The sequence below is a fragment of the Halichoerus grypus genome, chromosome 12 (genome assembly GCF_964656455.1).
Source record: "Halichoerus grypus chromosome 12, mHalGry1.hap1.1, whole genome shotgun sequence".
In the NCBI taxonomy this organism is placed as follows: domain Eukaryota; kingdom Metazoa; phylum Chordata; class Mammalia; order Carnivora; family Phocidae; genus Halichoerus; species Halichoerus grypus.
In genome coordinates, this window is record NC_135723.1 from 18,450,962 (window position 1) to 18,466,735 (window position 15,774).

General features: G+C 41.7%; 1 protein-coding gene across 1 annotated transcript in view; it reads right to left on the bottom strand.

Moving 5' to 3' along the window:
- The window catches only part of PRKAR2B (protein kinase cAMP-dependent type II regulatory subunit beta), an 89,323-nt gene that overhangs the window by 41,618 nt on the left and 31,931 nt on the right, over window positions 1-15,774 (bottom strand). The window lies entirely within an intron of this gene.

Here is a 15,774-nt window from a genome sequence, read left to right on the forward strand (position 1 = left end):
CCGAAAGGGTACGTGCACCCCGATGTTTATAGCAGCAATGTCCACAATAGCCAAACTGTGGAAAGAGCCAAGATGCCCATCGACAGATGAATGGATAAAGAAGATGTGGTAGATATATACAATGGAATATTATGCAGCCATCAAAAGGAATGAGATCTTGCCATTTGCAACGACGTGGATGGAACTGGAGGGTATTATGCTGAGCGAAATAAGTCAAACAGAGAAAGACATGTATCATATGACCTCACTGATATGAGGAATTCTTAATCTCAGGAAACAAACTGAGGGTTGCTGGAGTGGGGGGTGGGGTGGGAGGGATGGGGTGACTGGGTGATGGACACTGGGGAGGGTATGTGTTCTGGTAAGCGCTGTGAATTGTGCAAGACTGTGGAATCTCAGATCTGTACCTCTGAAACAAATAATGCAATATATGTTAAGAAAGAAAAAAAGAAGAAGAAGAATGTAGCAGGAGGGGAAGAATGAAGGGGGGGAAATCGGAGGGGGAGAAGAACCATGAGAGACGATGGACTCTGAAAAACAAACTGAGGGTTCTAGAGGGGAGGGGGTTGGGAGGATGGGTTAGCCTGGTGACGGGTTGAGGAGGGCATGGTCTGCATGGAGCACTGGGTGTTATGCACAAACAATGAATCATGGAACACTATATCTAAAACTAATGATGTAATGTATGGGGATTAACATAACAATAAAAAAATTAAAAAAAAAAAAAGAAAAACAATATAAAGGCAATAAGATGGGAAATATACCTATAAGGTAAAATGGCAATTAAACATTTAAAATCTAAGTTAGCAAAATTACTCATTTTTTAAATAAAATCCAGTTTTAGAGAGGGTGCCTATTTTAGAATGAGCTCTGTCATATACTGCTGATGAAATTCTAAACTGGGGAAACTGTAAAGATGGAAGAGTCAGTCTGAAAATGTTAAAAGTCTTGAAAATGCTCATGCCCAACATAGGGGAAGGCAAGGAAAAATAAAATAAGATAAAAACAGAGAGGGAGGCAAACCATAAGAGACTCTTAACTCTAGGAAACAAAGCGAGGGTTGCTGGAGGGGAGGTGGGTGGGGGGATGGGGTAACTGGGTGATGGGCATTAAGGAGGGCATGTGATGTAATGAGCATTCGGTGTTAAATAAGACTGATGAATCACTGAACTCTTCCCCTGTGACTAATAATACACTATATGTTAACTAAAATAAATAAATTTCAAAACCATATTTCAATATTGAAAAAAAAAAAAAAGAAAATGCTCATGCCCAGTTCAGCGAGTGCCCTGCAAGTAATCTGAAGAGATGATGGTTCAAAATAGAAGAAATCTGAATTCCAACAATAAACAATAAATTAATGATAGATATTCATATATACATAGCCATTTAAAAATTACATTTAAAAAGATTAAAAAATAAAAAATAAAAATTACATTTTACAGAAGTAACTAATGACATAGGAAATGGTCACTAAATCTTATTAGTTTGTTTTTGTTTTTTTAAAGCAAATTTCAAGACAGGTGCACGGTTTGAGCCCATATAAAGTGTGCATCAATCTGGCAGGGCAGACATCGAAGTTTGTTGTTTCTTGGTGGTATGGTTGTGATGATGCTTATTTCCCTATTTGTGCTTTCCTAGGTTCTCCTCATTTTCAACACAGAAAGCACTGTATTTATAATCAGAAATAAAGAATTTTTTTTAAAGAGATGATCATAAAACTCCCATTCACATCTCAAACATAAAAAGGGCTTAAAAACCTGGGCGAAGTTATCTGCTAATAATCAGTCTGTCTTTTTAATGCATCTGATCCCCTGTCAAAATTACTTTTATAATATAATACCTCCTAAAAACATAAGCTTCTACAACTGACAGAATCAACATACTAAAACTTATTTGAAAGTAGTTATGAAAAATAATTTCAACAAGACTGCTCTATCACTGAAAGCTTTCTTTCTAATAAATCTTTTCACATAAAATGAGAACACTGGCTTAATGTCTACCTCAATCTTACAATGATATGGCTTCCTCTAAGCCTTCAATACTTAAAAAACCACCCTCAGAGGTGCAGTACGGGAGAGTGAAGAGTATGCAAATCCTCACCTCAAAAGCAATGATAAAACAAGACAAAATTTCCACAAAAAACCAAAACAATTTCAGGACTCTGGAGATCAATTAAAGGCATCCAACGAATGGAGAGGCATTTTTTCATACAAAACTACTGAACCTCAATTTACAACAGTGGAAGCACACAGGAAAAAACACAGGCATGTTCTTCATTTACTTACACTACCACCACACTCAAAACACATCTGACACCAAAAATGTGGGTTTATTTCCACAATGACTAATTCTCCAACACCAGCTGGGTGTCCTACAATTCAATTCAGTTCTGACACTATCTACCTGGAGTTAACATCAGATCACACAAGGCAAAGGTTCGGTCCCCAAGACTGACCCCCACTGCAGATGCCAAGTGCAAGTAGTATGTACAAAGGTTACCCACAACTTGGGTACACTGCCTACAGATTGCAGCCTGCCACGACCCCCTCCTTAGAGTCCATCACGGAACTCAGGAAACATGTTTACCAGTTTATTACATGATAAAGAATATATAAAGGATGAAGCTTAACAGTTAAGCCAGGTGAAGAGATGCATAGGGTAAGGTCTGAAGGGTCCTGAGCACAGGAGCTTCTGTTCCCATTGAGTCAGAGTGTGCCACCCTTCCAGCATGTAGATGTGTTCACCAAACCCTGTACTTTGGGGATTTTTATGGAGCCTTCATCAAATAGGCATGATTGATCATAACTCGGTCTCCAGCCCCTCTCCTCTTCCCAGAGGATGGAGAATAGAGCCAAAAGTTCTAAGCTTCTGATCATGGCTTGGTCATTCTGGTGACCAGCCCCCATCTTGAAACCATCCAGAAGCCCACCAAGTCACCCCACTAGAACAAAAGACACTCCTATCACCCAGGAAATTCCAAAGGATTTAGAAGTTCTGTGTCAGGAGCCAGAATCAAAGACCAAATAGTAGCACAAAAGATGTTCCCAGGGCTCTTATCACTTAGGATATTACAAGGGGCATTTAGGAGCTCTGTGCTAGGAACTGGGGACAGAGAGCTATATATAATTGCCATTCCTCCACAGGAAGTCCACAGCATTCTTGCTTGGAGCTGCTATCCCAGATTCCCCATCCCCAGCTTGGTTACCAGAGCAGCTCTATCAGCTGCTGCAGGAGGCTAACCCGATCGAGGGTAGAGCACAAAAGAACCAATGTCCGGCAGCAAGGCTGGTAATGGTGGTCTTGGTGGTAGACAAACAGGAAGACTAGTAGCTTGCCTAGCATAGGTCGTGGTTCTGGCTGTGGCAAGCAACAGATCAACAGATTAACTAGAAATAAAACCAAAAACATGAGACCTCAAAGAGAAGCTTCATAAGCTCTTCAAATGTCCCTGGCTGACTGGAAGGCTGTGTGGGCATGCAGGAGAAACCAGACAGGACCCAGGACATCCACATATCCCTGGCTGTTTTAAAGATGTAGCACATGTAGGGCGCCTGGGTGGCTCAGTTGGTTAAGCAACTGCCTTCGGCTCAGGTCATGATCCTGGAGTCCCGGGATCGAGTCCCACATCGGGCTCCCTGCTCAGCAGGGAGTCTGCTTCTCCCTCTGACCCTCCTCCCTGTCACTCCCTCTCATGCTCTCTGTCTCTCGTTCTCTCTCTCACAAATAAATAAAATCTTAAAAAAAAAAAAAATTAAAAAAAAAAAAGAAAAAAAAGATGTAGCATATGTAGAGAAGACCAAGATGGTAGTCAGAAGTCGGAGCACCCTTTAAAACTATCTGAAATTTGAACATGCTTCCCAACTCAAACACAGATCCATCAGCTCAAGGCATTTGAGTATAACCTCTAACCAATCACTGACAGACCACTAGCCCTGCACACTCAGGGGCTAAACCTGGAAAGCCAGAGTGAATTTTTTTCACTAGAAAAAAAAAAAAAAAAAAAAAACACAAAAAAAACAGGGACATTAGCAGCCACATACTCAGTGGAGACAAGAGTCCACACATTTACTGCAGGAAAGTTACTGAGCAAAAAACAGCAACAACCCAGAGACGGAAGAAATTAAAATTCAGAATTGCTGAATGCCAGTTTTCAGCAAACTTTTAAGAATGGGAAGAACAGCAAAGAAACAAGAAAGGGTGATCCATTTTCAGGAAAAAAATCATCAATAGATATTATCTCTGAGTGGGCCCAGCTCTTGGACTTAGCAGATGAAGACCCCAAAGCAGCTATTGTTCAAAGAATTAAAAGAAACCAGGTTTAAAGAATTAAAGTATGATGACAATGACTCAACAAATACCTTTACCTCAAGGAGGAGGGAGAAATTATGAAAAAGAACCAAATAAAATTCTGGAGTTCAAAATCCTACTAACAGAAAATTCACTAGATCGGCTCACCAGGTTTGATTTGACAATAGAAAGAATTGAGGAACTCGAACACAGCAACAGAAACTACTCAATCTGTGGAACAGACCAAAAAATGAATAAATAAAAATGAAGAGAGCCTCAGAGACCTGTGAGATAACATCAAGCATGCTAACCTACACATAATGGCAGTTCCAAAAAATAAGAAGGGAAGGGCAGGAAAAAAAGAGGAAGAAATAAGGGCCCTCCAATTCCCAAATTTTATGAAAAACATTAACTTAATGGTCCAAGAATCTCAATGAAACTTAGCATAGAACAAAACACACACACAAAAATCCATACCTAGACACATTTTAGTAAACTGTTTAAAAATCAAAAACAAAGAAAATCTTCAAAACTACCAAAAAAATTATATACAAGGAAACAATAAAATAATTAATATTTAACTTCTCATCAGAAACAATAAAGATCAGAAGGCACTAATGCCATATTCAAACTGCTGAAAGAAACTGACAAAGAATTCTATACCCATCAAAACTATCCTTTAAAAAGGAAGATGACATGAATTCATTCTCAGTTAAACAAAGACTGAGAAAATTTGTTGCTAGCAGTTGTGCCCTACAAGAAATACAAAAGGAAGTCCTTTGGGCTAAATGGACATGACATCAGATGCTAACTCAAATTGGCAGGAAGAAATGAAGAGCAGTGGAAAAGGTAAACGTGAGTAAATATGAAAGACCGTATAAACATATTTTGCTGGGTTTTTTTCCCTCTTAATTTTTACTTTAAAAGACAAGATTTCATAAAGGAATACAACACTGCACTGCTGGGTTTATAACATATACAATGCATATGTCAATAACAGCACAATGGGCTGATGGTCTACCTCCCTCCCTCAGTTCCTCCTAGTTCACAGAACTTGGTAAGGCAGTCTGATGATTACATATGGCTATCCCCAGGAAGACACCACCTCTTCTCAATTTGTTCCTGGGTAATGATCAAGATGAAAGGGGTGAGGGGGATAATATGGACCCATTTTGAAACTTCAGGATCCCAACCTGACCACTCCTGGGCATGATGTATCTCTGGCCCAAAATGTATAATGCTTCCCACAACATACAGAATAAAGCCCAAACTCTTACCAAAACCCATAAATTGCTAACCTTATTAGAATATTCACTATTACTTATTTCACATGGTTTGCTCAACTAGAAATTCATTTCTTCCATTCCCACCCTATCAAAAACCTACTCTTCCCTCAAAACTCTACACAAATGCCACATCTTCCCTGTCACTTTCCCTAAGCACACAAGTTAGGACTAATGCTCCCTTCCATGTAGGAAAATGGAACGCACCTTGTTTGTGTCCTTATTTCAGTGGAATCACACATTATGTGGGGGATAAATTCTAAATATAAGAGGGAACATCTCCGACAGCCAATGTCATTGTTGAAAATCCCACAGGAAGCCATTGCTGAAGATGGTCATATGGTCCCACAGTAAGTCCCCAACAGTGGGTTTTCCCTGCAGCATTAAAACTGACAGCTTTTTCTTCTGCTGAGCACTAGAAGTTATCGCTGGCTTAGGTTTAGAAGCTACATTGTATGAAAAATTGACACCTAGATATGCTCATACTCCAAAAGGCATGCAGGAACTGAGCAAGCCAGTGGGAGGGGTAGATTCACATCTCCCCCTCACCCGTTGAGGGCACAAGCTCAGAGTGGAATGTCTAGCTGTTCCTTTGAGCTCATGCTCTCTGCAGAATATATATAGTGAAATCAGCGTGGAATTCACCATGACCACCAACTCTGCTGTGCTGTCCTCCAACTGGCTCACAGTGATGAAGGGCAGATGCAGAAAAATGTCCACCTTTAGCCCAGAAGGCTGACCTATAGCCTGCATAGCTCTGATAAGGATCAAATACGTACTGGTTGCTACATTCTTAAAGGGTCTCATGACTGCCTGTACCTCTCACCGATATAATATCAAGCTGAAAGATAAGCACCAGAGAAATCTTGCCAAAGTAGTTTTATGAGCAGAAATGAAAAGAAACATTTATGAAATAATACTCCCTATATGTCCTCTTCCGCTTGAGCACCAAGCATATAAGCACCAGCTTCATGCAGCTCTTTCTGCCCACAGGAACCTGTCTCCATGGTATATAAAAAGCACCCGTTTGCATGGAAAAGATCTCAAGAATTCTTTCTTAACTGTTTGGCTCCCAACCCCACATCAATGGGTCCAAATTCATGGGTACCTGGTCAGCTCTCCAGGGGGCTTGGACACAAAGCTAAGTCTTACCTCCAACAATTTCACAGTGTGCACAGAATACTGTCTTGCATAAAGTGAATGATAAATGCTTCTTAATTTAAGTGAAGAGACAGCACAACCAACCAGCTATGAAGCCAATCTCTTCTATAGTTACTAGACTGTAAACATTTCAAAAACAAACATTCATGCACACAAAAAAAGCCGTCCCCTCACAAATTACAAACCCTTGCAAGTCTAGGGGGAAAACCCAATCTGACTTTAAAAATGCAATAATTTTGCGTAATAGGAGGGAACCAGGTGGTTGGCTGTTCTACTGTTCTGAAGAAAAGAACATCAAAAAACAGTTTGTAAGAAGAAAATTACAGTCACCTTTTAGCCTCCCACTTTATCTCTTTGAAAACTTGGTGGTATAAATGTAAAGTATGATTTCTTCTTTGGGGCTTTTTTCCTTTAGTAGCTAGATGAACTGATATGCAAGATAATAGTTCCATTCTTTTAAAAAGAAGTGACATTTGCCTGGATTGTTATTTACTGCCATTCTATGTGTAAAGTATTACGCTCTCACAACACGGTAATGTTTCTCAACAGAAAAAAAGACACATCCAAATGGGTCACCTGCAGCCTTATAAGCAGGTGGTGAAACAAGTGAGTTGAGCTTCCTTCACAGAGAGCTCAGGGCACATCTGTCTCTGACTTGCAAAAGCGGGGAGTCTGCTGAAGATGTCCCCTGAGGCTGGAGAGGAAGCTCTGTGGGCCAATGGAGAAGCTGCCCTGGACAAGGAAGGATAGAGGGCTTCCTCAGGGCAGCCAGTCCAACCTAATGATCAGCTAGCAGACATGATTCTAATAATCCAAAATGGGTCGGCTGAAATCAGTCCCAGGTGAGGTCAGGGTTTCTGAGCCCTCTGTCCTAGAGGACCCCAGAGGGGCAAATGAGACAGCTTCCAGATCAACCCAAGACGGGCGGGCTAATTAATCAGAACCCTTTCCTGGGATTTTGGGGGGCTTGAATCACAGAGAATACCAGGTCAGTCTCTTCCTGGTGGCTATTACTGTAAAATGTGGAGCTGTGGTGTCCTATCCCCACCACCTGGAGAGAGCAGCCTACAGCAAGAGAGAGTCAGAGGAGAGAGATAGAGATATTCTCAACAGTGTTGGAAACCCAGGTCCCAGTTCCTCCCGAGGCCCAGCTTCAGGCCTGCCCTCCCCGCAGCTTGATGATTTTCGGAGCACCCCGCCCCCATCACTATTACAATAAACTTCCCATGTTCGCTTGACCGATTTCAATGTGTGTTTCAGTTACTGCCAGCCAAGGAAACATCAGAAATGAAGGGGAACCCTGGTTTAAAAAGATTGGGACAAGGAAAACAAGGTGACAAAGGTCCAAAAGGAACTAAGACTAAAACCCCAGAGCAGTCGTTGATAAGAAAGTGGTATTTACAAGATAAGTTCAAACTCAATGGAATTCTAACAACAAAAGTAGGTGACACCTAAGTCAGGGCGCAGTGTGGCTCTGACAAGAGTATCCATCCCTGCTGATCTGGGATATTAACCAGAGATTACAAATGATAAAGGCATTCTGCAAAACTGAAATTATTCTCTTCCACCAAATGTTGCTGCCATAGCAAAGCAAAGCTGGCCTTGGGTCTTCAACTTTGTTTTATGCTCCATGCATTTCAGAACCACTGGCTGGTATTTCTTTTTAAACTGTTTCAGCGTTTTTATGAAAATGATGATACACCCTGCAAACAACTCATTTCTTAACTATTAAACTTTTGTTTTATCACATATAAAATGCCTCTAGCTTTAGCAAAACTAACACACAGAAAACCACTCTTATTTATTGACTCCTCATTTGTAAAGCTGTGCCTGGTGTTTATGATGATGGAAGTGCTAAATAGGGTCCCTGCCCTCTACCAGCTGGTTATGGAGATTAATTCATCTGTTAAGGCAGGAATACAAATTACTATCTGTGATTAGACAGAAGTACTGGTTTATAGTGTGGAGAAAGAGCACATGATTCAGACAGACCAAAGCACATCCCAGCTCTGCTGTTTTTCCCTGCCATTTATTAACTGCGTGACCCTTGTACATTACTAAGCATTATTAAATGCAATTTTTCTCATCTTTAGAATGTGGCGATTAAGACCTACCTCATCTCATAGGGGCACCTGGGTGGCTCAGTCGTTAAGCGTCTGCCTTCGGCTCAGGTCATGATCCCAGGGCCCTGGGATCGAGTCCCTCGTCGGGCTCCCTGCTTAGCAGGAAGCCTGCTTCTCCCTCTCCCACTCCCCCTGCTTGTGTTCCCTCTCTAGCTGTCTCTCTCTCTGTGTCAAATAAATAAAATCTTTAAAAAAAAAAAAGACCTACCTCATAGAATTGCTGTGATTAAATAAATAAATGCCACCTGTATAGGAATTCCATGAGAAGCCAGCCTTGAAAAATAGATTGATATATTTGGTTCTAAGCTATCAAAAAACATCAGGACGAAGTAGAATAAACATTCAAACTGGCCTACGAAGAATAAGCTCCAGGCCTCTGCATACAAATCCCCACCAAAAGCTCCCCTTCCAAGACCCCCACCCTGTTCTTCCTCAGTCTGTAACCCCTTCTTCTACTAGCCAACCAAGCTGTGGCTGCCTACAGTGTTCTTAACATTCTCTGACTTGAAATATGTCATGTAATCCTCCCATCAACTGTTTGTATAAGGCACCATTATTGTCCCCATTTTACAGACAAGGAAACTGAGGCCCAGAGAAGTTAAATAATTGCTCCAAAGTCCCTCAGCCCATCTGGAGTGCAAAGTTTGAACCCAGCAAGTCTCCCTCTGACTGTGCACTTCTCAGAACATATTCTTTCAGGGGCTAACACTCCACTAGCAGGTGACTTGGTTCTTCCATGAGTAGACATATGACGCCTGGTTACAGGCAGGAGAATGCCTCTCCCGGGAGGTGACATGTCAGCCAAGACCTGGAAAGCACATCCAAACCATGATAAATGCCTCTTGTTGGGATCAGCAGGTGCTTCAACCAACAGTTCCTAAATAGATCACTCCTAGCTCTGATCCCTAATTATTCACCTAAATCAGGAAAGCACATCCAACAATGTTCTCTGAAATATACCTCAAATTCACAGCTTGATTCTATGTTACAAAATGTGCTTTGATTTGTACTAATAGTTGGTATGTGTTAATGACATTTCAAGAACAAGATTAATCATTAATGTTACGACCAAGCAGAGTGCATCCTAGGAATGTAAGAATAGTTCAATATTAGAAAATCTATTAACACAATACCATATCATTATGTTAAAAGACAAAAACCAAACGATCATATGAATGCTATGAAGGCATTTGACAAATACCACTCTTAATTTTTAAAAGATCTCAGTAGTATTAGTAATGCTGCTAGCAAACATATATTCTTACTGTACTTTAGGAAATGTGTTATAAGCATTTTATACCGATTAGCTCCTTAATCACTTAACAATACCCAATGAGTTAAGTACACTTACCACCAATTTTACAGATAATGTTCAAAGAGACGAAATAACCGTCTCAAGGTTAAACAACTAGTGAGTAGCAAAGACCAAATCTGAACACAAAGCCATCTGACCTCCGAGCTCAAACACTTATCAAATCAGTAAGGGTAAAAAAAACTGAACAGGCACTTCACTAAAAAAAAAAAATACAAATGGTCAACAGTAATGAAAAAATGCTAAGCCTCACTCATAAATTTTTTTAAATGCCCACTAAAAACATAATGGACCTATTCAATTGATAAACATTTAAAAATCCTGTAATACTGAGTGTTTCACACTATGTTAAACATAAGATGAGAGTATAAATTAGTATGCGGTTGTAGGAAGCAATCTGACAATACCTGTACAACTTTCACACGCTCACACCGTTGACTAAGCAATCCCACTTACAGATTTACTGGCACGATTACGCAAAAGTACACAGTATACCTGAAATTTAAACACCCTTGTTACATAAATCTTAATACATCCATATAATGGAATACCATTCAGGCATTACAATAAGAATGAGGCACCTCTAGATGTAAGGACATGAAAAGTAATCCAGGATATACTGTCAGGTGAAAAAGACAATGTGGGAAGTTGGATATCATTTAAATTCCAACTACATATGCATGTGCCTAAAAATGTCCAGAAAAGTACTCAAGAAGCTGTTAGCTGTGGTGATCTCCAGGGCTGGAAGTGGGAACAGCATGAGAAACAAGCACCTTTAGTTTTCGTTTTATAGCTTTTTGTACTATTTGACTTTTACCATGAGCATATAGCCATTTTATCATTAAAAAAGAATCTTTTTTTTTTAAAAGATTTTATTTACTTATTTATTTGTCAGAGAGAGAGAAAGAGCACAAGCAGGGGGAGTGGCAGGCAGAGGCAGAGGGAGAAGCAGGCTCCCCCGCCGAGCAAGGAGCCCAACAGAGGACTCGATCCCAGGACCCCGGGATTATGACCTGAGCCAAAGGCAGACGCTTAACTGACTGAGCCACCCAGGTGCCCCTAAAAAAGTCTTTAAATGAGGGGTTATGTGGGTGGCTCAGTCAGGTGAGCATCCAACTCTTGATTTCGGCCTGTGCAAAATGTATAATAAGCAGTTTCTGGTGTGACTTGTGCTCTGCCCCTGCCCCTTGACATCCCGATTCAGATTAATTTTTATCTAAGTTTAAGTATTCTCCCCTTCCCTTTTCAAGACAATAAGAAAACGTCCCTTCAAAGACGGTGGTAGTGATTCTCATAGATTATCCCAAGGAAAGCAAAGTTGAGCAACAGGGCCCAGCACACAGTTGACCCTGTGCACTTTTTAACACCACCATCGTCATCTACTTTCACAAATGAGACTGCTAAGGTTCATAACCAAAATACCAAAATAACTGATCATTATTCACACTTTGAGCTACCTCCCTTGTTAGAGAAATTTATTCTTCGACTAAAGTGAGGGAAAAAAGCTCTGGGGATTACAACTTCATGAAAAACATTTGGGACTATGAAAAACAAGACAAAAGGCCCAAAATGGAGTCACTTATGCTAAGCCCCATGTCACCGAACTGAGACTTGATGACAGTTCCAGCTGTCCCAGAGATGGACTCTTACGCCAATCAGGAATCACCTAGTCAGCACCAGTGAGGCAAGTCCCTGCCATCCCCTAAAAGAAAGTGACCCCGCAGTAACCAACCCACTTCTGTGCCACACATAACTTCCTTGTTTCTGCTCCCTTCTGCCTATAAGTATTTTTTGCACAGGTCCTCGGAGCTCCTTTCTATCTGCTAGACTGGATGCTGCCCAATTTGAATAGATTTTTGCTCAAATAAACTCTTCAAATTTTTAATATGCCTCAGTTTAGCTTTTAACAGGACTCACAGGCTACCTTGAAAACATACAATGACATCTGCCTCAGAATTCCCATCCAGGGTGGGCCCACAGTGTGACCCTCCTACAGCTACGACAACCATCCAAGAGACTTCAGGCCCACCGACCACATAGTTTAACATCAAGAATCCCTTCTAAAAAGACCATTTTACTGAAGAAAAATTTTACTTTCGTTTAACTTCAAACTTTATTGCCTATGTGATACAACATAAATGTTTATTTTTTTAATACACAGAAATATAATTCTGGATTATAAGCATTCTCATTATTCTAATTCCAAGAACAGCTCTCAATCTACGAAATACTTAAACTGTCCCCTTCATGTAAATGCACTGAAGAAAGAAAAGTAACACTCTAACAGAACCAAAAGATCTGAAGGAAGTGAAAAGACCAAATAAAAAGGTAACTTGTAAACAGCAGTTTATTTTTATTTTGAATTTTCTTTATTTTCTTAGTAATCTCTACACCCAATGTGAGGCTCAAACTCACGACCCTGAGATCAACAGTCACATGCTCCTCCAAGTGACACAGCCAGGAGCCCCAAAAGTAGCAGTCTACTTTTAGAAAGCATCAGAGTACCTATCGTAAGTTTAAGTTTTCAGTTTCTACTGCAAATACGACCCAGCAACCTGTGGAAACTCAGCTCTGAAAATGACCTCACAGCAGAAAGCCACGTACCTTTTCTGGAATACCTTGTGTCTGGTACCCTGTTACTTTATGTTATGCAATGAGCATATTAAACTATCTATGTCTGTTTTTAAATGGGAGCTACAACTTGGAATTGTTTTAAAATACCTAAGGAGAGGAGGGCCAGCTCTACCTTTTCTGATGGAGGTCAATAAAGATAATATTCATAATTCCTTGAAACAGGTCTAACAGCACAATTATTTAAGCTATTTGGTCTTTCAAATGAAAGGTTCCTTTTTTCTATGTTGTCTGAAAACAACATACAATTAATCTATATTTTAATTTTTTAGCAGTTTAATTATATTGCCTTAGTAAAACAACAACTATAAAATCAACGTTCTCCAGTTTTAGTAACTGAAGGCTGAAGACAGTAAAAGAGAAGATCCAGATTCACTTTTTGGTTTTCAGTTGTGTCATTAATTTTTTAAATATCAGAAAACATGACCAAATGATTAGCTAGTATAAAATACACTGCTGGCTCTCAGAGACTCAGAACCCAGTAACAGTAACACTTCTAGCAATCAGCTCCTGGAAGCAGCTGGTCCAATCTGATGCAGGGAGGGGGGAGGAGGGCTGCATGTACATATACCTGATTAAAATTAAAGGTTAAAATTTAAAAGGCAGATCAATCTATTTTCAAAATACAGTCTAAGAATTCAGCTTAAAATCTAGGGGAGACTAAAGTTGTTTTTCTGATTTTATCTAAAGACCTAAAGGATGTTACATCTGAGAGAAATCTTTCCCATCTCCCACAAATGCTGATACAATGTTATGTCAATCCAAGTTTGGGGTAGGAGAGTTAGCTGTAGGAGACACACAGAATTATGTACTCTGGCCAATTAAAATTAAGTGGGGTACATCATAGGAGAAAATAGCAGAGATACTAATATTATGGTATTTTTGCTACACTAAAATTCAACAAATTGAGCCTATGGATATATGAAAGTTTATTTAGCACTCACTCTGTGCTAGGCATTGTGCTTAAAAAAAAAAAAAAATGGCAGCTTTGCCTGCATTCACTTCATGAATTACAACAACCCTACCAAAGACAGTTTAAGTCCATTGCCCAAGGTCACACAGCTCATAAGTGGTGCCGCCAAGATCCTAAACAATGTCGGTCGGCCTCAGGCACCGCTCGGTGCCAAGCCCATCACAGGCCCTCATTGAGTATCCGATCAAGAAATGACAGAATGACCTCAGATCCATGCTCTTCACTTCTACACCATACTGTCCATTGTACTTACAGTAAATATCAGACAGTTAAAGTGTTCTCATTGGAAATCTGATAGAATTAGCTTTAAAGAAAGTTTAAACGAGCATCCACAGTGAATACATTGTAACCTGAAGACCCCTGATCCAACCGTGCCCGCTTTGCTCTGTCACCCTGGTCATCCACCAGATGCAAGACTCTGGACAACCACACTCTCCGCAGGTTCATGTCCACACCCCTTCACGCTTCCCCCGCTGGCCTGCGGCATCTCAAGGTCAGGGAGGATCTGCTGCTGTCATTCCCTGTGCAATGGTACCTGTACAGTACCTGGCAACAGTAAGTGCTCCATAAATATCTGCTGATTGAACTTCTGACCTGCCAGTTCCTCCCACCCCTTCCTACCTTCCTTCCCAACACTTTCCCCACACCCTCAAGTGCTTTTACAAAGCACTCCCAACATATCCCCACCTTAACTGAAACCTGGTTCTTCTCGGGGAACACCACCTCGCTTAGAAGGCACACAGCAGGACCCAAAAGACAGTGAGGGGCTCTCCTGGCTCCGCACACGGACATCCACACCATTACCTGGTCGCCCCCCGCTCCCCGCCCCGTGCCCATGCGGGGCTGTCTCTGGGATTCACAGGTTCAGGGGCCCCTCCTCATAGGTATCCGGCTGCATGCTCTTCACGTTCCAGTTCTGCCATTATCACAGCCAACTTCGGCGTCCAAGCCCATCCTCACGTCTTCCTAGCCTCAGCCTCACCTGTAACCACACACCTGCTCAGGAATCTTAAACCCCACTGTGCACATCTGGCCAAATCTCCCCATTCTGCTCGGACTCCCACTTCCTTACTTTGTGTCCTCCTTTTTCTTTTCCCTCAATACATTAATTACAATGCTCACAGTTTAGGAGAGGGAACGAGATGTGCGAACAAACAGCCAATGTATTAAATGATATTAAATGGTATTAAATGGTATTAAATGATGTGTAAGCAGTAACAGCAGTCCGAGTACCCGCTCTACAGACGGGCGGCATGCAGAGAGAAAGAAAGATGCTGAGAGGGCAAGGGGACATGGATGGGGACGAGCTGCAGAAAGGCCAGAGAAGCGAAGCCTCTGCAGTGCTCCAAGTGTGAACGGGCAGGGGCCAGGCAGAGGCGGCAACGTGTGTCCCCGTGGCCCGGGCCGCCCGCCACCCTTCTCCCTCTCCAGGGGGCACTGTTCACACCGCCGTCTGTTCTCACAAAATGCCAAAGTAGTAAAACAAGGGTTTGGGTTTGGGTTTAATAATCAGTTATTTGGGGATGAATGTGTAATTTTCCACGATGAGAACATTCTGATCTCCTACAGAGCACACCCAAGTCACGGCCCCTAACGCACAGCAGTCCACAGTGAGAGTGGGAGCACTCCGGGGCCATCTGCAGCAGCAGTCTTACCCTATTTTATAAAAGCCCTGGTCTGCAATGGATCTGGGGGCAGGGAGGCTGATCCTTCACACAGAGAGTCTGTGCAACAGTGACCGGAACTCTGATCAGAATCAGAGAACGGCCGTGCCTTCTATCTACTCACGTCTGCGCTACAGGGCAGGGTCCAGTAACCAGGACACACGAGGGCCCCAGTGGGCTACAAGGGCTTCCCGAGCCATCTGCCAAGCCCCTCCACCAGTGCAGGCGTGACGAGTCTGAGGCCACCTCCCTGGGAGCAGGAGGAGACAGCCAGCCCTGCGCCCCACGCTGCCCTGAACTGCTGATCAGGTTTTTACTACGGCCTTCTCTCCCTTCC